Below are 23187 nucleotides of genomic sequence, written 5' to 3'. Positions count from 1 at the left end.
GACACATAACAGTTGTTTCCGATTCAGTTCCAGCACTGTCTAGGGTCTGTTCACACCTCATTTGCACAACATAATTTTCTAGGCCATAGATAAAAAGCAACAGCAGATGGGTGAGCAGAAGATCCATTACTTTGGAATCCTCAAATCCAGGTGGGCATGATCAATATTCAATCAAACTTTTATTCCAGAGCACCAATCAGTTTATGGAAAATGGAAGGTAAGCTTCCTGACCAACTATTCTAATTAGAGCCCTTCTGGGACTGGAGAGAAATACACTCCCCTGAGGCCCTGTCCTGAGTCTGGGGAAGCAGAGATGAAACAGGTCCTGCAATATATGGTACCCAGAGCCAAGTAAGATCCCTCATCATCCCCCAGGTCTTCAGTGGAGGAGATGAAAATCAAGACATTTGTTCTCTTTCTCCCCCAGCATAGCCAGACACATCCGCCTCCACTGCCTCTCTACACTTTCAGGTGTCTTTCTGCTTGGCTCTGCCATTTGCTATTATCTCAGCTACAATGCCCTCTTCAAGAATCCTCCCTAATCTCCAGAATAGGACCAAATACCTCACTCCTTACAGATCCATAAACCGTCTTTATCTTTACAATTAGAACACATGTGTGCACACTCACATGACAGAGGCACACCCTGAAGACAAATTTCACCTACTTATTCCTTCCACCTTTGCATCTCTGATTCAATTACATAGTTTTGCCCATGGTCAAGCTGTTTCCTGAATTTTGTCCTGAACAAATAAAAATTGCAGAATCAGGTATTTTTTATTCTGCAAAGCCAGGCAGGTCTGAACAGGAACACTACCAATTATATATAGTTGATTAGATTCAACACCATTTTTTATTAGTGAAATACCAGGCTTTGTCTTAACAAAGCAGACACTTAGTGTTGTTAAGTGTTGTTGACTCCAATTCAAAATGACTCATATACTGAGAAGGGTCTGATAAACATTAAATGTCATAAAGTACATATAACCATTTTGGCAAAGAGAAAGGAAGAAAAGGGGCAGGATCTTGCCTTATTATATTTTAAGTTTCTAAAGACTAAGCAGGACCTGTAGTAGAAAGATTTTTATTTCTGATTTAGGGAGCATTTCCTAATCTCTTCAAATTAGAACTTTAATCTTCTATATCTTATAAGCAAAGGTATTTACTTGGGGGTGGGGGTGGGAGGAGATAAACTCAAGTAAATGACAGTATAAAGTATACGCTGAACCTCTCCCCACCAAAACCAAGCAAAAACAAAAATACCCTTCCTCTCTGAAAACAGCTCCAGTTATCTCTAGCAATATAGATCTACACACATACCTACCTGTGTGTGTGTGTGTGTGTGTGTGTGTGTGTGTGTGTGTGTGTGTGTGTGTGTGTGTTTCCTGGCAGCCTGATATTAAGCAATCGTTATGTATTCATCAGGAGTTGAATTTAATGACTTACTCAGTACTTGAGCAATATTTAATAGAAACTTTGTTTCTTCTCACTACCCTGTACTTCAAAGTTATAATTAATCCTCCACATAGATATGAGTGTGGTAAAATTAAAACTAAACCCCCATTGTATAACTGCCTCCCACTGAAGTTAAGAGTGAGGAGTGTAGCAGTATACGGCACAAGCTAGTGAGCTGCTGGTTTCTTTACAAATGCAGTGACTAGGGGAGAAATCCTCAAGAAGTTTTTGCCTTTGCAGTCCACTTTACTCCCCTCTCACAGTTCTTTGACCATGTACAGAGGAGAGAAGCTGCATAATGCAGAACTAAAAAAGCAGCTGTGGAATCAGGGCTCTCCCAATCTGGGGTATTTTGCTTGTTGGCTATGAGGTCTTTGGCAAGTTGCCTTACTAGAGTGTCTGTATGACAGGTACAAGAGCAGTACCTAATTCATAAAGTTCCTACCAGCGCTGAGTGCGATCACATAGGTAAAATGATCAGTACAGAGCCTGGCCAACAGCAAGCACTAGCAAAACATTATCTGTTGTTCTAACTATTACAGAATGGATAACTGATCTGTAAGTATAATTAGTCTAAATCTTGAAAGCATTTTGCCCTTGGAACTAAAAAATACCAAGTGCTGTTGGTTCTAATTCCCAAAGTACTAAGGTGAACTCATGGAATGCAGTGCCCAAAGAGAAGCTTGGTAAATAGTGCGCTCCTCCCCAAGTTCAGAACTCCTACTTCGAAAACGCTCATTGAACACTTACTACATGTCAGGCAAAGGGAAAAATGCTTTGAAGCGGCGGCGGGAGGGGGGGTGGGGGTGGGGGGTGGGGTGGGCAGCAAACACAGCCACAGAAGGCAGGAAAGGTTTAGCAGGGGAGGGTGAATTTGAGCTGCCTTGAAGGATAAGCAAGTTGTTCACCAGACTAGAGTAAATGTCTTCACTGCTCCTCACTGAGACTGACTCAGAGCTAAAACGGTCAAATGAAAACACTGAAAATCAACACAGAAATCCATGGCTTGAACAAAGGAGCAAATCACCACTGGATGCTGACTGCATACCAGGTATGGTGAGCACACTACCTCATCTAGTCCCATGTGACAACGTGAATTGCGTATGATTAAACATATTCCAGAGAAAAGGAAACTGATGCTTACAGAGGCTGTACCATCTGCCAGGCCTGAGTTAAGAAACAGTGGGGTTATGACTGTCCTGTCAGACTTAAAGTTCATATGGGAGACACATGCCAGAGCGCCTGAAATACTACACAGAAATAAAATATTCATCATGCCAAAGTCATGGAACAATGAACCAGTTGTTCCCTGTCGAAAGGGACTCTCCTAAAATTCCCTTCCTTCAAGAGAGGGAACGTGAATGACTGACTGGCTGGCTGACTGCGCTAACGCAGACTAATGGAGAGCAGGACAACCCTCATCACATACACAGATATTCCTTAGAGTGCTTGTCAGTATTCTATACACTACCGTGATAAAAGTATAGCTCAAAGTCTTGCTTGAAATAAATTCCATGATTAATTTAATTCATAGAATCATAGAAATCAATGTCTGCTAGTCATTAAAAGCACTGTGGTCATCTATCACTTTAAAACACATCCACAGATCCCTTTTGGTTACCTATTATAAGGTCCTTAAATCTTAAGGTCAGTCAAGTCTTTCATTTTACTCAAACACTTTTTCTATATCCTTCTTACCTGTTGCTCCCTGGTAGATTGGGAAGAAATAGTAAATTCAAGTTCAGCATTTCCCAACCAATATAATTTCAATAGCCATCATTTCTCTTTGGTGTACTAAGTCTTACCTATATAGTGAGACTTGGAGACCCAGCAGGTAGCTTAAGGAACAGAGCTTGCATTTGACTCTGGTCCAATACCAAAGCTCTCACATGAAAGACAAAAGAAGTGAGGCTTAACCCTCATTGCTACTGAGAAAATTAAATGAGAATGATGGTCAAACATTCAGCATGAGGACTCAAACACAGAAGGCTCTTCATATATGGATGCTATTTAGTTGTACTGACTGTACTGTGCAATATTCCCAATATGTATCTTCAATCTCACTTACAGTAGTATCTACTGAAGCATGGGGTTTCCCCACCCAGTTTACAAAATGTTTTAAAATGAATAAAGTATATGAGTGAAAAATTCAAATACAATAGTGTGGCACTTCTGATCTCAAAATCTCCAATCTCTCCAAAGAAGCAACCAGTGCCATGAATGGAAACATTCTAGATATAAGGCATCCTCTTCTAAAAGGACTACAGAACTTAAAATACTTACAGAAAGAGCAAATGTAAGGAATTTAAAAAATGACAAAACCTGAGGAGAAACTACTTCCAAAGGTCTCACAAAGAAAATCCTATCACTATTCTCTGTATGGCCTAGTCATCCCACATATATAGGAATAGAAGGAACAGTGAGTAATTGTTTCAGTTTAATGTCAAAACAGCCACTCTAAAATAATGGCATAATGTTAAATAAATACATCTGGAAAAAAAAAAAAGCAAGTTCCATATTAAAAACAAGAAAGATGTGATGCCAACCAAAGAACAGAATCTGAGCACTAGTGAGGGGACTTCCAATTCATTTATTCAACAAATATTTACCAAGCACAAACCATGTCTGCCACCGTGCTGGGCAGCCTGAGGAGAGCAGTCAACACTGATCTTCTCTCAAAAAGCTTTTACAGATTTCTATTCCATGTGAGGTTTTCTAAAAAGTTCTGATATAACACCTGGATTTTGTTTGGCTCTTAGTGTGATGAGAAAGCTTGTTCCATGGCTCAACAGCTCTAATTATTTGAGTCCTCCCAAACAGGGCTGATTCAGCATCTGCAGAACAGCACCAGGCAATGACAATAAACCTGAATTGCTCTTTCACACACATTAACTTATTTATACTTCATAACCTTTGTATTGGGTGATTTTATTCTCTGCTTTATATGGTTGATGAAACTGAAGCTCAGACAGATTAACTGACTCCACCTTAGTATCAGAAGCAGGCCTTTTACCCTGGTTTTCTGCTCCAGAATTCAGAAGAACTACCTACTGAGTTAAACAGAACATCTCAATTCTACTCCAGATCACAGTCCTTCAAAGATTGGAAGTGGCTAATACCTCCTACCTTATAAACTTTTGCTTCCCAGGACAAATGACAATCATCAAGTTCCTTCAACCAAGTTGATCTGCCTTAATTTAACAAGCTTCATTTGTCATTTCAAAGATGGAGTCCAGAAATGTGTGGAAAGAGAGGTCGGAAGTAGTTTTAACTTTTTGAAAGCTAAACAAAAATTCTCCAAATATGCCCTAGTCAATCATCCATGTCAATCATCCTAGTCAACCACGTTAATCACCACCCTCTTTTGGCATAACCCATTTCTATGCTAAAGTACCATTTTTACTTTATTAACAATGTACATTTTATAACCTGTCAGGAATGAATAAAGTATTGTTATTTAAAGGCAAAAAATGTAAAAAATCAAGATGAGTTTCACAATTTCAAAAAAGGAATTATAGCCACGGGTTAAGCAGTGAGGGCTATGATAAACTAGGATCACCTTTGTACCACTGTCATCACGATTGGTTAGCCTTGTCAATTAAAAACAAAAAGAGCAAAACATTCAATAAAACTATCATTAAGACAGACCTCTCCCTTCCTATACTAGTTCCACTAATTTTTTTTAACCTAAAATTCAAAACTAAGACTACCAGGTTTCACCAGGCACAGTGGCTCACGCTTATAATTCAAACTACTTGGGAAGTAGAGATCAGCTCAAGCAAAAAGTTAGTGAGACAACAGCTAATCAAACAAGCTGATGGTCCCAGCTATGCAGGAGGCCTTAAGTAGGAGGATCTCACTGTGAGGCCAAACCCTAGGGAAAACAAAACAAAACAAAACAAAAACCCAAGACCCTACCTGAAAAGCAGCTAGAAGCAAAAAAGGTCTAGAGGCTTGGCTCAAGTGACAGTATCTGCCTAGCAAGTGCAAGGCCCTGAGTTCAAACCCAGTATTACCAATTAAAAAAAAACCCAAAAATGACCAGCTTTCATGTTTTTGATATGTGGCATTCCTTCAGGAAGTAGTCTTTCTGAATTTCAATCTGCCATATAAATTTATCAGTTTGTCTCCCTTATTTTCTGTGGTACATTAATTTGACAACATGGTCTTTCTTAGTTTTCTTTCGATTAGTGAAATAATAGCTAACATTTATTGAACACTTACCATGTGCCATACACTAAGCAATTTACATGTCATCTCACTTGACCCTTACAACACTCTGTAAAGAAATTATAAAATCTCAATTCATGGAAGAAAAAATGACTCAGACACACTCAGTACTTTGAACTAAAGTTATATAGCTATCAAGCCACAGACAGAAGACTCAAATTATAAAACATAATCCATTCTCCTGACCATGTCACCCTCTTTTTGGCATAACCCATTCCTATGCCACAAGACTTTGGCAAAAAGCCCTCCTAAGGTCTGTGCAGAATGGAAAGCATCCTCACTCTGTTGGGCAATTACCCTAGCAAAGGAAAAAGAATAAATGGGGAAGAGGAAAGGGTTTAGGGTAACCAAGAACAAAAATATCAGACAAGTTAAATGAGATAGCCAATCAAAGCAAACGTTAACTAATTTAGCTTGTAAACAAATGGGTAGTAATCGCCTTAGCCCAGCATTTCTATACTTATCTTTAAACTTACACCAGAAAAAGATAAAGAATAAGTCCAGCCCACTTTAAAAGTTATTGAAGATGTTTATTGCAGCACTATTCACAATAGCCAAGTTATGGAAACAGCCAAGATGCCCCACCACTGACGAATGGATCAAGAAAATGTGGTATCTATACACAATGGAATTTTCAGAGTAAGACACCTAAAAAATTAGCTAGCATTTGTTGCCCTCAACGCAGAGAAACTAAAGCAGATACCTTAAAAGCAACTGAGGCCAATAGGAAAAGGGGACCAGGCACTAGAGAAAAGGTTAGATCAAAGAGAATTAACCTAGAAGGTAACACCCACGCACAGGAAATTAATGTGAGTCAACTCCCTGTACAGCTATCCTTATCTCAACTAGCAAAAACCCTTGTTCCTTCCTATTATTGCTTATACTCTCTCTTCAACAAAATTAGACATAAGGGCAAAATAGTTTCTGCCTGGTATCGAGGGGGTTGGGGGGAGAGCAAGGGGGTGGAGTGGGTGGTAAGGGAGGGGCTGGGGGCATGGGGGAGAAATGACCCAAGCATTGTATGCACATATGAATAATAAAACAATAAAAAAAAAAAAAGAAAAAACAAGTTAATGAAGAATCTTAAGCCCTCAAAACACTATAACCACAAATTCTAGGATAACTGATAAGAAATTTATTAGATTATAAGACCTAGGATGACAGGTCCACAAAAAGAGGGAACACTATGTTTCACATTCCTATCTGTTAGAGAATAAAGTCTTTGCTTGTTATTTTTTGAAAGTAAAACAAGTATGATTTCATGAAAATCAGGCAAATCAGTTAGTTAAAATTTAAATCACTGGCAATTCCAGAAATTAAGTCTATCATAACTTGCTATAAACATCATAAGGCCTGTTCTGTTCAATACTGCATATCCCCTCACATTTGCATGTCCACAAAGTATAAGTTTCTGGAAAGTTGTGCCTCAGATCTTCTAAGGTGATTCTTATTTTTACTCACTTACATTAATATCTTAAGATGTTTCATTTTCAATTTAATGGATTTAAATCACCAGTGACACCCAAGATTGTTTCTGTCTTCTCTTCTTCCTTTTTCCAAAGAAAAAGCCCTAAACCCTAAATCTACTAGAAATCTTTTAGTGAACTCTGCTGGGTTCCCATTCCTCTGCAATGGGAAAGATCACTCACTACTGTTTGGGATAACAATTATAAATAAAGAACTATTAATACTCACTGAGTAACTGGTTTGAACTCCAGTGCAGTCATATTTATAAAATGGGAGGTTCCCATCAATCACATCCCACAGAGGCACCAAAGCATAAGCAAGACCTAAGACCTGAAGTCATCTTAGACTCCTCCCTCTTAGCATTCTCCTAGTCACGAAGATCTGTCAAATTCTGCCCACCAGAATAACTAATAGCTCCTTTCCAACCATGGTGGCCTTAATTTTAATCTTTATTGTTTCTTCCTCAGCTCACTGATTTGCTTTCTTGGTGACTTCTTTTTCCATATCTCTTCCCTCTAATCCTTCTTCCACTCTCTCAAATACAAGTCTGATGTTACACACTTGTTTATTAAATCTGCTATGGTATTTTCACTTATGATCAAGATGGAGTAACAGGAACCAGATTTTTATTCTTTTTGGTTAAACAACCAAAAGAATGTTAGAAGACATTAAACATTGTGAAAGGAACAAAAGAGGATGATAAGTGGAAGCACAGAAAGTACACCTCTAATTAGTACATCCAACTCAGTATCTTAAGGAGACTTCCAGGCTGTAGAATACACAATACCAACCACAACTTTTAGTGAACATCTGTAAATATCGACAAGCTGACTCTAAAATTCATATGGAAATGCAAAGCCCTACAAGGAAAGAGACAATGGTGGAGGAATAATACCACCGAATTTCGAGGTGTATTATAAAGCTTCAGTAATCAAGACAGTGTGGTACAAACATAGACAAAGAGATTAAGAGAGTCCAGAAACAAATGCATAGCATACATACATGGACAACTAATCTAGCAAAGGTGGAAGGCAATTCAGCCAACCAAGGAGTGTTTTCAACAAACAGTGCTGAGGTGCTGGAAGAACAGGCTACCTATATGTTTAAAAAAAAGAAAAAGAGAAACTTTGATGTATACCTCATACCTTGTACCATACAAAAACAAAGTTAGAGTGGGTCGCAAACATAAATGCAGAATCTAAAACTATAAAACTTCCAGCAAAAATTAAAGAAGAAAACCTTTGGTATATTATACAAGAGAATAAACTAGTAAAACTGGATGTCATCAAAATAAAAACTACTGCTCTTCAAAACTGTCTATTAACAGCACAGACTGGGAGAAGAAGTATCTGCATCTGATAAAGAACTTCTATTCAGAACATATAATGAGCACTCAAAGTGCAAGAAAAGAAATAAAACAGTCTAATAACAAATGGGAACAAAATATGAATAGAAACTTCACCAAAGAGCTGAACCTCAAATACACACATGAAAAGTACTCAATTTTATTGATTAGGAAAATGCAAAGTAGAAAATGCAACTAAAAAAGTACCACTGCGTACCTACTAGAATGGCTAAAATTACGAAGAGGGTCTGTACCAGGTACTGCAGTGGTTCTACTACACATATCAAATACTCAAGAACTTCAGTGAGCCATACAATTTAAGACACATGTAACATAATGTTCCTGTATCATAATGACTCAGAAAGATTCATGCCATAATGTCTTAGTGTCAGCATATGATTTTTTTTTCTTCTGGAGGCTGGTCTAGAACTCATGATCTGCCTGTCTCAGCTTCATCTCCTGAGTGCTGGAATTATACATCTGCACTGTTATACCAGCGATTTGGTTTGATTTTAAGTAAAGTATGCAAACATGTCAGAAGAAATTTTTTAATAAAACAAATACCAAAGAATTCAACCTTTAAGTCTAGAATCACATCACCAAGGTATCCAATGTTTTCCAAAGCGTGTTTGCCAGATCAGGGAAGCATCCACACTGCCTGAAATGTGAGAAACACAAATTATCAAGTATTACCAGAAGACTGTTTATAAAATTCTGGGGGTGGAGCCCAACAATGTGTATTTTAGCAAGTCTTCCAAGTGATTCTGATACATAATAAAATTTGAGAGTCGCTGTTTTAATGTATGATTTAAAGTCATAAATTGCCTTTTCCCTGAGATTTTTTTCTGAATTCACAGTTTAAGACAAAAACATTCTCAACAAATCTAGAACTCAATCAACTATTTTCCTATTTTTACACTCCTAGATTATTTTAGGCCTTTATTAAGCTAGAAAACCAAAACTGGATGTAAGGTGCTATAAACAATGCTTTCTACAGAAGTGTGTGTTTAAAATAAGTTTTGCTACTTAAATAGCCTACTCATTTACTCACATCTGTTTTTGAAACTGCACCCAACATTCTTTCCAAATTTGCTAGATTTGATACTAATTTTAGCTACAAACTATCATGCTCCAGTGGACATCTGTGCCACTTTTAATTAGGCACATCTAAATGGATGAACTTTTAAGATCCAATTAAGAAATTTCTTGGGTGTTTCATAAAGATACTGAAGACCAGAATGAAAGTAGAAATGATAGCAGACTGAATCTGGGCCTGTCAACAATTGGCTCTGAGACTTTAGGTTAATAACTTAATCTTTCTGGAGCTCAGTTCCTTCATTTTGAAAAAGAATTTTAGTAGACGACTTATAAGTCCATTTCAAGCCTAAGAGTCTATAAAGCTGGGATCTTACTCTTATGTTCTGTGGTACTTTTATATTCATGTGACGTTGCCAGATTACATTAAGTACTCTAACCATTTATCATTTGTTTTCAGGGATATTACTGTCCTTGGCTGATTCAATCAGGAACCTTGCTGTAACACTGACTCCCAGAGAGTTGAACACAGAAGAATATGAACACACAGATTTTTAGTTGATGAAGCACCAAAATAACAGTGGGATTTTTAACAATCTCTCATTCTTTCTTGTGCTAGCTAATTTATCTGTGAAACTGTGGGGATAAAGGGAATAAATCTCCCAAAGTTTTGCATACACACTGTCGATAACAAACAACAAGGACTCTGGAGGTAGGCTGCCTGAGTTAGAATTCTGGATCTCCCTTTCAGAACTTTCTGCAATCTCAACTTCTCAACTTTAATTTTATCTATCTTCTGTTCAAATAGGATAATAAGAGTGTCTTCATATAAATTAGATAACTGCAATGTGTGCTTATAGAGCCCAGCATGGAAAACAGTAAGTACTACATATTTCTACTAATACCACTTGCAATGTCAGCTTCCTAACCAGGAGGTATCATAAGTGATCTACAATTCATTTTAGTAAACACACAGGGTACACTTACACAAGGCATTTCACCATTCAGAGTCTAGGTCTGGGGTTCTCAAACTTCAGAATATATGAGAATTACTTGGGATACTTGTTTCAAGCACAGATTCCTGGGCTCTGAAATACCCCCAAGTATTTCTAAGGCAGGATGCTAAACACCATAGACTGAGAGACTTTTCTATAGCAGTTGTGAAGAGACAGAACCTTTCCCTTTAGGTACTTAAAAGTCTCAAGCAGTTTTTCCATTTCCAAACTCACTGCAGCTACCACAGTATTATACCTGTGCTTAAGTCCCATGCACACCTGATATGGTCCTTCTATTTAGATTTCAATATCTATATCCTGATGTAATGATGCAGCTCTTTGCCTTAGATTTGGTATCTGCCAAATAGAAACCCAAGTCCTCCAAACTCTTGACCACTGAAGATTCCTGTTTTAAAGGCTAATCCTGACCTCTGAAAGCAGAAAATTCTCTGATTGCTGACCTATTAATCTGACCAAGGCCTCACTCAAAATCCTGGCCTCAGCTTGTCTTAGAACATCATTGCTGGCAGACAGCATGTCATTAAAAATAAACAAATAAAGATTACTCAGCTTACAGAGCAATGGTAACAAAACCAGACACATCAATTAATGGAATAGAAGAAAATCTTTGCCAGATATTCATCTGACATGGTGTATCTGATATCCAGAATGTATAAAGGATTAAAAAATAAAAATAAAAAATAAACACCAAAGTAACAAATAACCCAACCAATAAATCCAGTTCAGCAAATGAAATGAACAGACACTTCTCAAATGAATGACTACAAATGGCCGATAAACACATGAAGAAATGTTCAACATCCTTAGTCACTAGGGAAATGCAAATCAAACCACACTGACATTGTGCCTCGCCCCAGGTTAAGTGAAAGAAGCCAGTCACACAAAGACAAGTATCACATTTTCTCTCATTTGTGGAAACTAAGGGAAAATAAAACAACAATAACAACAAACCAAGGTCATAAAAGTAAAAAGGTGGCTCCTGGGGAGGTAAAAGGAGAGAAGAAAAGGAGAACTCCAGAGGAGAAAAATGAGAAAGAGTAATAGAGGTGATGAATACGATCAAAGTACATTACATGCATGTATGGAAATGTCATAATAAAACCCCTTACTATGTGTAACTTTTTTCATTTTTATCAGTATATATTCAGTTGTACAGAGGGGGAGTCATTGTGACAATTTCAAATAGCCTTAAATTGTATATTGGTTAGATCACCCCCTCCATCTCCCCTCTACTTAAAGTAACTCTAAGAGATTCATCATTCTATTGCATATATGTAGCCGAAGTCTATCAACCACATTCCCTCACCTTTATCTCCTCCATTCACCCTCTCTTCACCCAAGTACTCTCCCTACTGTACCTAAAAACTCCTTACTATGTGTAGCATACACCAATAAAAAATATTTTAAGTCAGGTGTTGATGGCTCACGTCTATAATCCTAGCTACTTGGAAGGCTAAGATCAGGAAGATTGCTGTTCCAGGCCAGCTCAGGCAAAAAAAGTCTGTGAGACCCCATCTCAACGGAAATAAGTTGGGATGACACCTGTCATCACAACTGCAGTGGGAAGCCTAAACTAGGAGAATCACAGTCCAAGCCAGCCTGGGCAAAAGCACAACCCTACTCTCAAAATAACCAGAGCAAAAAGGAGTGGATAAAGGCTTTACTCGTGCAGTAGACAGCCTGCCTAGCAAGTGCAAAGCCCTGAGTTCAAATCCCAGTACTGTCAAAAAACAACTTTTTAAAAAAAAGAAATGGTGTTTCTACTGAAAACTTTGAGCTGGCTAAAGTTGCTTGCCACAGAGGCATGAGTTAATAATTCTGCAACTGCTTTATATGTTTATTGCGGTTAAACAAATAAGCAAACGAAATGTGGAAGCCACATTTCTTAATGTTGGAGAGAAGTTACAGATAAGCAAGGGGTAAAGTCTAGAATTTAACCAGGAAATACTAGGTTACAGTTGAAGAAATCAGATCCAAATGGATAGATACAGAAATAATGACAAATAGATGTGCATACATGCATTAGTATACATATATGAACTTCCTTGCCCTGTCTCTAAAAGCTTAAACAGTGACATTCTGGTGGCAGCAAGTACACCTAGAGTCCAGACTTTGGTTTCTAAATACCATTTCCAATAGAAGGTACCAGAGACCCTTGGAGAAACAGATTCTGGGACCAGGGTAAGGAAAGTACAATTGTTTACAAAATTCCAATACTTTATGTAGATACTAAGCCTTCTACGGAATAAAGCTTAATTTTAACTCCCTCCCTAGAATGTGGGTACAGTTAGGGACTTGCTTCTAAAACATAGTAGATAGAAGGGTTAGGGGGAAAAGCACATTTATAGTAAAGAAACCTAACACTGCTTGGGGCCAAGTGATCAAAGTAAATATGACTGGACACGGTGATGACACTAGTCCCTGACATGATGTATGAGAACATTTGACCTCTGTGCTCTTCTTTCCAAAAACATGTAACCCCATTCTACTCATGAGAAAAACATCAGATAAATTCCAGTTGGGGGGAAATTCTACAAAATACCTAAGGAAACTGTCAAGGTTATTAAAACAAGAGAAAATGAAACAATCTGAGAAACAACTAAAGAGATTATGACTAAGTACAATGTGGCATCCTGGAAAATGTGTTTTAAAAAGACATCAATAAAATCCAAATATAATCCAGACTTCACTGTTCAGTTTGGGCAATAGTAATGTAATAAATTTGTTTCATAATTTTGACAAATGTACCATGCAAATATAAGATCTCCAAAAACTGAGGGAACTATGTAAGGGAATTTGGGGACTCTCTGTATTATATGCAGCGTTTTGTAAATCCAACATTATTCCAAAATAAAGAGGCTATTAAAAAAATAAAAGGAGTGAGAGTGATAGGTATAGCGGTACATGTGTTTAATCTCAGCTACTCAGGAGACGGAAGTTGAAGGATATCAGTCCAAGGCCAGCCCAGGCAAAGTTAGTGTGAGACCCTATCTCAAAAGCAAACTAAACTAAAGGACTGGTGTGTGGCTTAACTGGTAGAGCAAGTGGCCTAGCAAGGGTGAGGCCACAAGTTCAATTCCCAGCCCTGACAAAAACAAAACAAAACAAAAAACAAAGGAGAGAGGGAGGAAAATGAGGTGAAAGAGATTGCAAATGGAGGTAAAACTGCATTTAGAAAACTCTACATAATTTTTAAAATAATTCTTAACTCTGTTACTTAGTATCAAGAATTTTACTTACATGTAAATCAGGTATTGGTCAGACATTATTCCAGCAACTGTACCTCAGCATTCAGAATACCAATGAAACACCCAGATGCACACAAATGCATGTGCAGATGCACGTACACATACATACCAACAAATCTCTGCCTAACATCATCTTCAAAATAAAAAAGATTAAACTAGGCATTGTGGCAAGCGTCTATAGTCCCAGCTGCTTTGGTGGCTGGAGCAAGAGTATCACTTGAGCTCAGGAGTTCAAAGCCAGTCCATAACTAGATACCATCTCAAAAGAAAAAGAAAATATTCAACAGACTCAGGTTAGAGTGTGGCAAATAAACTGATTAATCAAGAAGCACTTCTATTAATATCTTAGACAAGTGACTTCTTTTCTTTTTTTGGTCACACGCCTGCCTATCTAAAATAGAAGTGTGTAACAAAGAACATGTTTAAGGGTTGGTGAAGTGGCTCAAGTGCTAAAGCGCCTTGCCTAGCAAGTGTGAAGTCCTGAGTTCAAATCCCAGTATTGCCAAAAAAAATTCAGCTGTTTGAACATCCTTTCAGGGAAATGATAGTGTATCCACAAAAGTGACAACCAATCTGCTTTAAAAAAAGATCTTCTAGATTTCCTCCCATCCTGCAGTAGCTCCTCTTTGACCTCACTGTCTGCCACTTTCCCTGACCCCCCAGCACCCTGCCCAGACCCTCTTCATTTTACACAGTCCCCATAAGAAACATGTTCATTCCACTGTTCATTTCCTTTGTGCAGTCCTTTTTTTAACTCTAAATCTTTATCCTACGCTCAAAGACCAACTGCTTACTGGTCACCTCCTTAGAGAGCATGTCTAAAACTGAACTCATCTATCCTCCAAAACATGATCCTGTGCTACATTCCCAAAACAACCCCCCAAGATGAGTATGTCACAGCCCTCTAACCCTTTAAGTATATTATGTTGCTCTGAAAATAGGAGTTAAGGTTGCAGATGGAAATGTGATTGCCAATCAAGTGACAGGGCAATAGGGAGATCATTTAGGATTGCCCACAGGACCTAATGTACTTGCAAGGGTCCTTATTAGTGACAGAGAAAAGCAGGAATCAATAGCACAGTGATGCACAGTGAGAAAAACTGATTGGCCACTGCCAGCTTTGAAAAGAGGAGGTGTTGGCCAAGGAATGTGAGCAGCCTCTGGGAGCTGGAAAAGAGAACAAGATGAATCTGCCCCAGAGCCTCCAGAAAGACACAACCCTACTGACACCTTGATTTTAGCCCATAAGACCCATGTCACGTATTTGAAGATTGTGTTATTTTAACCCATTAAGTTTGCAAAAATTTGTTTCAGCAGCAATAGCAGAAGTAATACACCATCTTAAAACATGGGGCCTCTGTGAATATGGTGGAAGTATCCTGTACTCATGTATGAAAATAGAACAACAAAATCTACTGAAATTGTTCTCAGAAGGGGGGAGGGAGGAGAAAGGAGAAACAGGGAGGAGGTGAATCTAATTAAGATAGATTGTAAGCATTTATGTAAATATCACAATGCCCCCCCCAAAACAATAATATGCTAATAATAAAAAATGGGGCTTCTATTCACATGGCTTAGGTCAGAAATTTGAGCATCACTGTTAACTTCTCCCTTTTCCTCAAGTTCCATACTTAGCAAAGCATCAGGGTACATCAAATATTCCTCCTTTATCTCCTATGAATCTACTTAATTTTCACTAACCCCATACCACCTTCCTAGTTAGTCCAAGTGCTACTACCTAATGTCTGAGGACTATCGCAACAGCCTCCCACTGGTGCTACCTCCAGGCTCAATCCTACAAGGCCATGTCCCATATTGTAGCCAGAGAAGTAATGCAAAATGCAAATCACCCTTTTCCTACTTTAAACACTTTGTAATAGTTTCTCATGCGCTGTAGATAAAGTTCAGACTCTTATTCTGACTCCTAGGAGCTTATCATCACTATTCTGGGCCTTTCCTAAGTCCTATTCTCCCCAGCTTCCGCTGGGTGAACAACAGCCATGTCTACTTGAGTTACTGCTATATTTCTAATATGTGGTACAGGTTGTAAATGGTCTTCAAATACTTACATTATTGATTCATTCAGTCCCTTTATAAATGCCACCCCCTCAATGAAAGGTATAGCTTCTTTCTTTTGTCTGTGAGTTGATGCTGACCCTATGACTGCTCTAAATAACTACATATGGTGAGAGTTACATCTGTGACTTGCAAGGCAATTTCTTTCTCTCTCCTTCCTTCCTTGTTTTTTATTTATTTATTTATTTTTTGGCAGTACTGAGGTTTGAACTCAGAGCCTTATGCTTGCTAGGCAGGTGCTCCACTGCTTGAGCCACAACCCTAACCCTATTCCTTTCTCGTAGGATCCAGTGACAATGCTGGGAGAAAGCCAAGACACAAGGAGAGGCCATACTGATGGACAGTCATAGGGCTTTGGTCGACAAGTCCAGCTGATTAACCAGTCAGCAGTCAGCACTAACTGTCAGACATGAGAGTGAGCCTCCCGGCAAGTCCCAAGCCCAGTGGTTGCCGTCACATGGAGTAGGAGAACCTTCTGGCTCAGTTCAGCCAACACAATGAGTCTGAGACATTTTCTTAAAAAGAACGGTTGTTTTTATCACATTAAGTTTTGGGGACATTTGCTATACAGCAATATGAGAATATGACAAATAGATTCAAATTCCACTCCCAGTACCAATTTCATTATTGCTGCTTAGCAAATTACCCCAGTAAGCTCCAGCTCTTGGTGTGAGGAACAGGGTGGGCACCATGGGAAGGACTTCTTGCTGGAGCCACCAGTGGAGAGCACTTACGCCAGCACACAATAAATACTCAGTACGCCAAGAAATGCAGGATTTCTTATCTCATTTTTTTTCCTGATCCCAATTTAAAATGTGTTTTTTTAATGAAAAAGAAACAGCAACTCAGTCGCTTGTTAAAATCTAACACATAATGCATATTTTGGATTTATTTTGGGGAAATATATTCCCATGGTGTTCAATTGCGACCAGCCAAAACTATTAAACAAACATAGAACAACATGGCTGGGAGCATGGCTCAAGTGGTAGACTGCCTGTTTAGATTCAGTTCAAATCCCAGTACCCCACCACAAAAAAAAAAAAAAATAAAACCACAATAATTAAAATCCCTGTTCACACAGCAGACTCTTGTTTTGCTTGGGCTGTACCTATATTAAAATGTGAGCAGAACTTATGAAGAATTTCACTTATTTGTTGGCAAGTTCTCTACTGATGATGTTGTTAACAGTAAGTAAGTAAGTAAGGATAAAAAGCAAAAACAGTACCACTGGAGTAAATGCAAATATTTGTCAAATACACAAATGAAAACTAAATTACTAACATAATCAGTTAACCAAAAAATAAAAAAGGAAACGAAAGAAACTGCTTTACAGTCAACTAACTGAAACACCTGCGTGACTTCCTTGTCAACCACCTGGATTTCAGAGGTTTCTGGGCACTGCAAAGATTAGATACAAGATTCTTGTCCGGTTCAATAGAGGAAGTACAATGTGGATTTTGTTTCTCAATTACTAACTACCTGAAGAAAGGCACATAGTGCACTCTGGAAATTACAAAATTAGAAATAAATTACAAATACCATCACTACCCATTTCAATATTATTAAGTTTTAGCCAAGATCCCCCACCCCTCATAAACTCAGTACTGAAAGAACAAAGATAAGTTACAGGTAATTCTTTTTTGTTTGTTTGAGACATAAGGGTCTTGCTATATAGCACAGCTAGCCTCAGACTCTCTAGTGCCAAGATTATACCACATCTGGCTTCAAGGTAGTTCTTTTAAACATAACAAACTCCAGAACTATTTAAGAACTCTGAATTGCCATTGCAAGAGAACAGAGAAAGAATACTAACAAAAACTGAAACTTCTATGTAATGTTACAGAATTTTTTTGTGTTAACTGGTTTAAACATCTATTTAAATCTATTCCAGAGGTGCTGATCCCATTTGCTTGAAATTAAACCTCATGCTAATTTTCCTGAAACCAGAACATATTTCTGCTTCTTAAACCACATCAGGTCATTTTTTCCTATTAAGAGGGGGCATTATCTCCCCCTGCCAATGTACACACAGACACACCTGGTCCTCAGAATCATGAACTACCCTGACCTCAACACACATTCTCAGTGCCATTCCCAGTCCTAACAGTAGCACACACATTTTAAGTTAGTTTTCCACTAATTCCCTTTACAACAAAACAAGAGTTTACAGGCTGATCAGCCAAGGTTAAACATAAATCCTGCACACACACAAAAAAATAGTGTGTAACTGTTTCAAACCAGGAACAAACAGGAAAAAAGAGACATGCCCATATTTTACATGCAAGGAAAAGGAGGCTGATTATTCCAAGGATAAAAACTAAATTTGTACGTATACATATGACATCTCTGTAGCTATGATGCTAATTGTTGCCAGTTCCTTTGTACATTAAATGTATTTATATTCCCCAAATATATAAGCCTTCCAGGATGCAATGCTTAAGAAAAATAAAAACACTTTACTAAACTGATGTCTTCTAAATGAAAACTGTTAGTAATATAAGTCCTTTTGCCAGCTCATGTCCATGTGTTCCTAATTGTAACAAGAACAGTTGATGGTCCTGACATAATATAGTCAATTACTATTACCCTATAATGCTGTATATAATGAAAATAACTAGAGTGTCTTGTCAATTGCTGTTTTTAAAATTTTAATCAGAGCTATTCTGCCTTTTATCATTACAGTTTTGATCCATCTGGAATACTGCAGTCAGGCTCATGGAGGATGACTCTCCACTTCTTCTGAATCTCTTTGTTGCTTAAATTTGGCCAAAAAGGGTCTTATTGGCACTAACTCCCACCTGACTTGTCACTTTCCCCTCCAACATGGGATATCAGACACTTACCCTCAATGTAGGATATCAGATTTAGCTTTGAAATACTTGCTTCTGTCAGGTTGTTGGTTTTTCTTTTTTTTCCTCCTTCCCACTCATGTCTCCCCAATCACAATACAGACCAGGCACAGGGCCTGAGCTGAGGGGTACATAAGTTTATTTTGTTCCTATTTTTATACAGTGTAAGAACACAGCCTATGGTAAGCACCAGGAGGCCTTATGTTGGGTTTTATTTTGTATTTTTCTTATAAAACTTTGCAACTGTTGCCTGTTGTTATTCTACAGAAGTACAACTTCCAACAGTAACAATTTGAGTAACATTTTGGAGATACTAGGATGTCACCTATAATATAGATAAAATTAAACGTAATTGACTACAGCCTAAGAGGCACTTCTAAATCACTTTGTGGCTTAAATTTGGCCTAAAAGGGTCTTCTTGGCACTGACTGCCACGAGACCTGTATGTCACTTCCCCTCCAACCGGGGCTTATCAGGGCCTCTCATCCTATAACAAGGAAAAAACCTATGGGGCAAAGCTTATCCTGGAGACAAGGAACCATTCAGAGACAAACAGCTCAAGACAAGAGTGGATTCACAGGAACAAATTAACTCTCTAATAACCATGGTGTTACAGAAGGGCCTTATATATGCTCATTGCTGCCCAAGAGGGAATCTGTGCTATGCTTGGGGAAGACTGCTACTTTTGGGTTAATAAATCAGGATAAATTTAAAATAACATCCATAAGTCAACCAACAAGGCTTCTCAACTCAAGACTTCAGGCCACTCAAGGGTAGCTATCATGGGAAAATACACGGTAATGGTTATCCTGGCTTGTCCCCTTTTGGGGACTTCAAGTGTACTCTTTTCACCACTGGAGCTTGCTTTATTAACCTTCTAACCAGATTTGTTTCTTCCTACCTCTATGCCATAAAGTTACAGATGATGGTAGGGGAACCTCCCAGTAACTCTTGTTCCCCTGAACCAGGCTTCCAGTACAGTTTTATTCTGGTATTCAACTAGACCCCATGACATCTCTGCAGACTGCTCCATAATCCTCTTCCGGAGGATAGGCAGGAAGTGATGAGATATTGGCTCCACTTAAACCAGGATTGGTATTGTTGTTCTGTCAGGAGGAAATGGGGAAGAGGCTCCCCCTTTTAAGGAGATATGGCAGACAGAAAAACACCAAGGGCCAGGTGAAATGGGTAGGTAAGACAAGCATGCAAAATGGGCCAGATGAAATGAGCAATTGAAAGCCGAGTTCATGAGATATTCCTGTGCACGCTACATTGAAACCATGTTCTGATAAACAACCAATCAACAAGTCCCGTGAGAAAGAAACAATCAGTGAAATTCCAAGTAATCTCCATAAAAGCCTGTCCCCATATCAGTAGTGCAGCGACAGTGACATCTCCCTTGTTGCTAGGCTGTCTATTTCTCTTATCAGCGCAATAATAAATCTTTGCTTTCCCTAAAAAAAAAAAAAAAGGGAAAGGAAGGAAGGAAGCTCAAAGTAGTGAAGTAATTGGATCAAACTCTACTAGTGAATAGCAGAACTTGCATTTTAGCTCACGGCTGTCTATATTTTGCACAGAAACAATTCAGAGCTAAAGGCTCCAAAGGATCAAACTTTCTCATCTGCAAAGGGTCAAAAACAAAATAACTGACAGTAAAATGTGAATACTGCATGCCAAGCATAGCAAACAGCTATTATATATATATATAACTTAACTCTCACATCAACTCGAAGAGAGGAAGGAATAAAGGAGATGTGTGTGTGCATGCAGTTAAGCCAACCAAAGTATTATGCTCCCTTTTGGGCAAAAGGGCAAGAGGGAAGAAACCCAGCAGTGACCATGACTTTCCTGCTCATAAATGAACTATATCTTCTGAAAGAACTAAGTGCTGAAGCTTCTACCACACTGCGGTAGTAAAAGTCCTGGGAAGGCCTCAACCAAAGTCAATCTCAGTTTGACCGACTCAAATTCCCTAATCTGCCAGGTATGGGGAAACAATTCTTCACAAGTCCTACACATTCTTCACATCTTGTGAGCAAAGGCACTAAGTGTCCTTGTGCTCTAGACAATCTTTTTAAGTCATGAACAAGACTGAGATAGTGTCTCCTTACCAAGCAGAGAGCAAAATAATATAAATAATGTCTTCCTTCAGGACAAAGGTCAAGTGGGTTTTCTACCCACTACAAAAATCTCCGTATCCTGCTGGGCCCTTCCATATCACTGCCTCCCCCCGACACAGACACAGACACAGACACACACACACACACACACGGCAGAAAAGTAAACTGTGAAAATCATACTACTCATTGTGAGACAAGAAATAAAGCTGTTTATCTCCAACTCAGAAGCCTCCTGACTTTTGCCAGTACCCATAAAACTGGCAGGTGAACTTGTCAGCTTTCATACAGAAGAAGATCTCAGATCTTTCTTTCACAGCTTTTGTCATCTTTGCATCCCTCAGAAATACCCTCCCCCATTCTATGGGGAACACCTGCTGATCTTTAATGTGGTCATCTTCTGCATGAAATTTCTCCTGAAGGTCCTCAGCTGGAATTGACCACTAAATCCATGGTACCCCCAATGTCTCTGCAAAAAGTTTTGTGTCACAGCACCTTGACAGCTTCATTCCACTTTCTTATTCGTGTGTTGTGCCAATTGTCAATTAATTTCGTCTCACTTTAAAATCACCCTTCCCTGCACATAACAGGACAGAGTATGCTGGGACGCTGCAGGAGAAAGGGAGAGGTTAGGTATGACATTATAGATCTAATAAAGCAAGACTGGATGTAGATGCCCTTCCATTAGGAATAAGAATGTCTGCTCTCACCGTCTCTATTCAACATTGTGCTGTAGGTTCAAGCCAGGGCAATTAGACAAGCATAAGCCATCACAGAAAAATGCAAGGAAAAGCCACAATGAGATCCTAAGCATACGTGAATGCTGTTAGCATATTAGTAACAGCCAAACAGTGATTTATTAATAATAACTCAATGTCCACCAACTTGTGGACACACAAAATGTGGTATATATACACAACAGGATATTATTCAGTTATAAAAATAAAGGAGGTGCTGACTGACAGATGCTGCAACATAGATGAACTGTGAAAACATTACACTTAAGATGCCAGTCACAAAAGACCACATATTGAATGATTCCATTTATACGAAATGCCCAGAGCAGGAAAATATACAGCTATAGAAAGTTGATCAGTGGCTCCTTAGGGTTGATGTAAATGGATGAATAATATAGGATGTAAGTTATACTTTAACAAAGTTATTTTAAAGTTACCAGGCAAAAGAATAAAAAAGCTAATGGAGTTCAGGGGAAGTAATCTCCCTCTGAAAATCAGTTTACAATAAGCAAAAATCCCATTAAGAAAAATTTAAGGTGATTATATACTAAATTAATTCTCCATTAAAATAAATTTCATTATAGCAAAACAGTATCCCATATTGAGGGATGCTTTATTGTTTAGTGTACCAAACTTCATAGTTATAATATAAAAGTAGTGAGGACACCTTGACATACAGAAATGAGTATTAATATATGTATGTGTATGCATGCACAATTTCAGTTTAGAATCTCATAAACTATTCTGGATTTGAGTACCATCCCTGTGAAACTAAACTGTGCCATTTCTCTTTGTTTCTGTCTGAGACAGGGTTTCCCTATCTGGCCCCAAACCTACTATGTACCCCAGGCCACAAACTCTCAAAGGAATTAAGGCAAGTCACATAACCCTGTGGCTTCAACTTTCTCATCTGTCAAATGTCTACTTCATAGTCATAAGATTGTTATAGGAAAATATCTGTAATAAGATCTTTAAATTCCTGGAGATCTTCACATCTATTTTTAACACACTGTTCATCAGATACATTATCACTGACCAAGATACTAGGAAATATTGTGAAACTACTTCAGAAAATGCAAAGGACTTTTAGAAAGGAGGAAATTAAAATATATGAATTTCAGTGTAGACACACCTAACTCTAATAAACTTTACAAGTAACATTTTTTTATAAGGGTTTGGAGGGGTAGGGGAAAGACCAATAGAGGGAGTTAATCTGATCTACAATACATGCATATGTGAAATACCACGGCGAAACTCCTTTACACAATGAAACATGAAAAGAAAACAAGATTTTTCATGGCATGGAAGCTGTCAAGGCTCATAACACACCCTTTTAAAAAATTATTTTCTACCAGAAATTCAATGAATTAGCTAGTAAAATGTTTATATATGCGTATATACACGCAAGAATCATTTTTGCTATCTTCTTCATAATCCCTTTTCAAATATCTTTATATTTTAATTCTGTAAAATTTTAACCTATTCTTAGTCTTACAGATACGAAAAGAAACTACCATAAATGACTTTTTTTGTTTGGTTGTTTAGTAGGACTGTAGTTTGAACTCAGGGCCTCTGAACTGCTAGGCAAGCACTCTACTGCTTGAGCCAAACA

General features: G+C 38.2%; 1 protein-coding gene and 1 pseudogene across 7 annotated transcripts in view; both read right to left on the bottom strand.

Annotated features, from left to right (window-relative positions):
• Nsmce2 (NSE2 (MMS21) homolog, SMC5-SMC6 complex SUMO ligase) overlaps positions 1–23187 on the bottom strand; it is a 236172-nt gene that overhangs the window by 187493 nt on the left and 25492 nt on the right. The gene's annotated exons all lie outside the window — the stretch shown is intronic.
• On the bottom strand, positions 18799–18920 carry LOC141421780 (small nucleolar RNA SNORA51; annotated as a pseudogene).

This window comes from Castor canadensis, chromosome 3 (genome assembly GCF_047511655.1).
Source record: "Castor canadensis chromosome 3, mCasCan1.hap1v2, whole genome shotgun sequence".
Classification (NCBI taxonomy): Eukaryota; Metazoa; Chordata; class Mammalia; order Rodentia; family Castoridae; genus Castor; species Castor canadensis.
The sequence above is the reverse complement of the archived record's forward strand: the minus strand, read 5'-3'. Positions and strand labels throughout refer to the sequence as shown.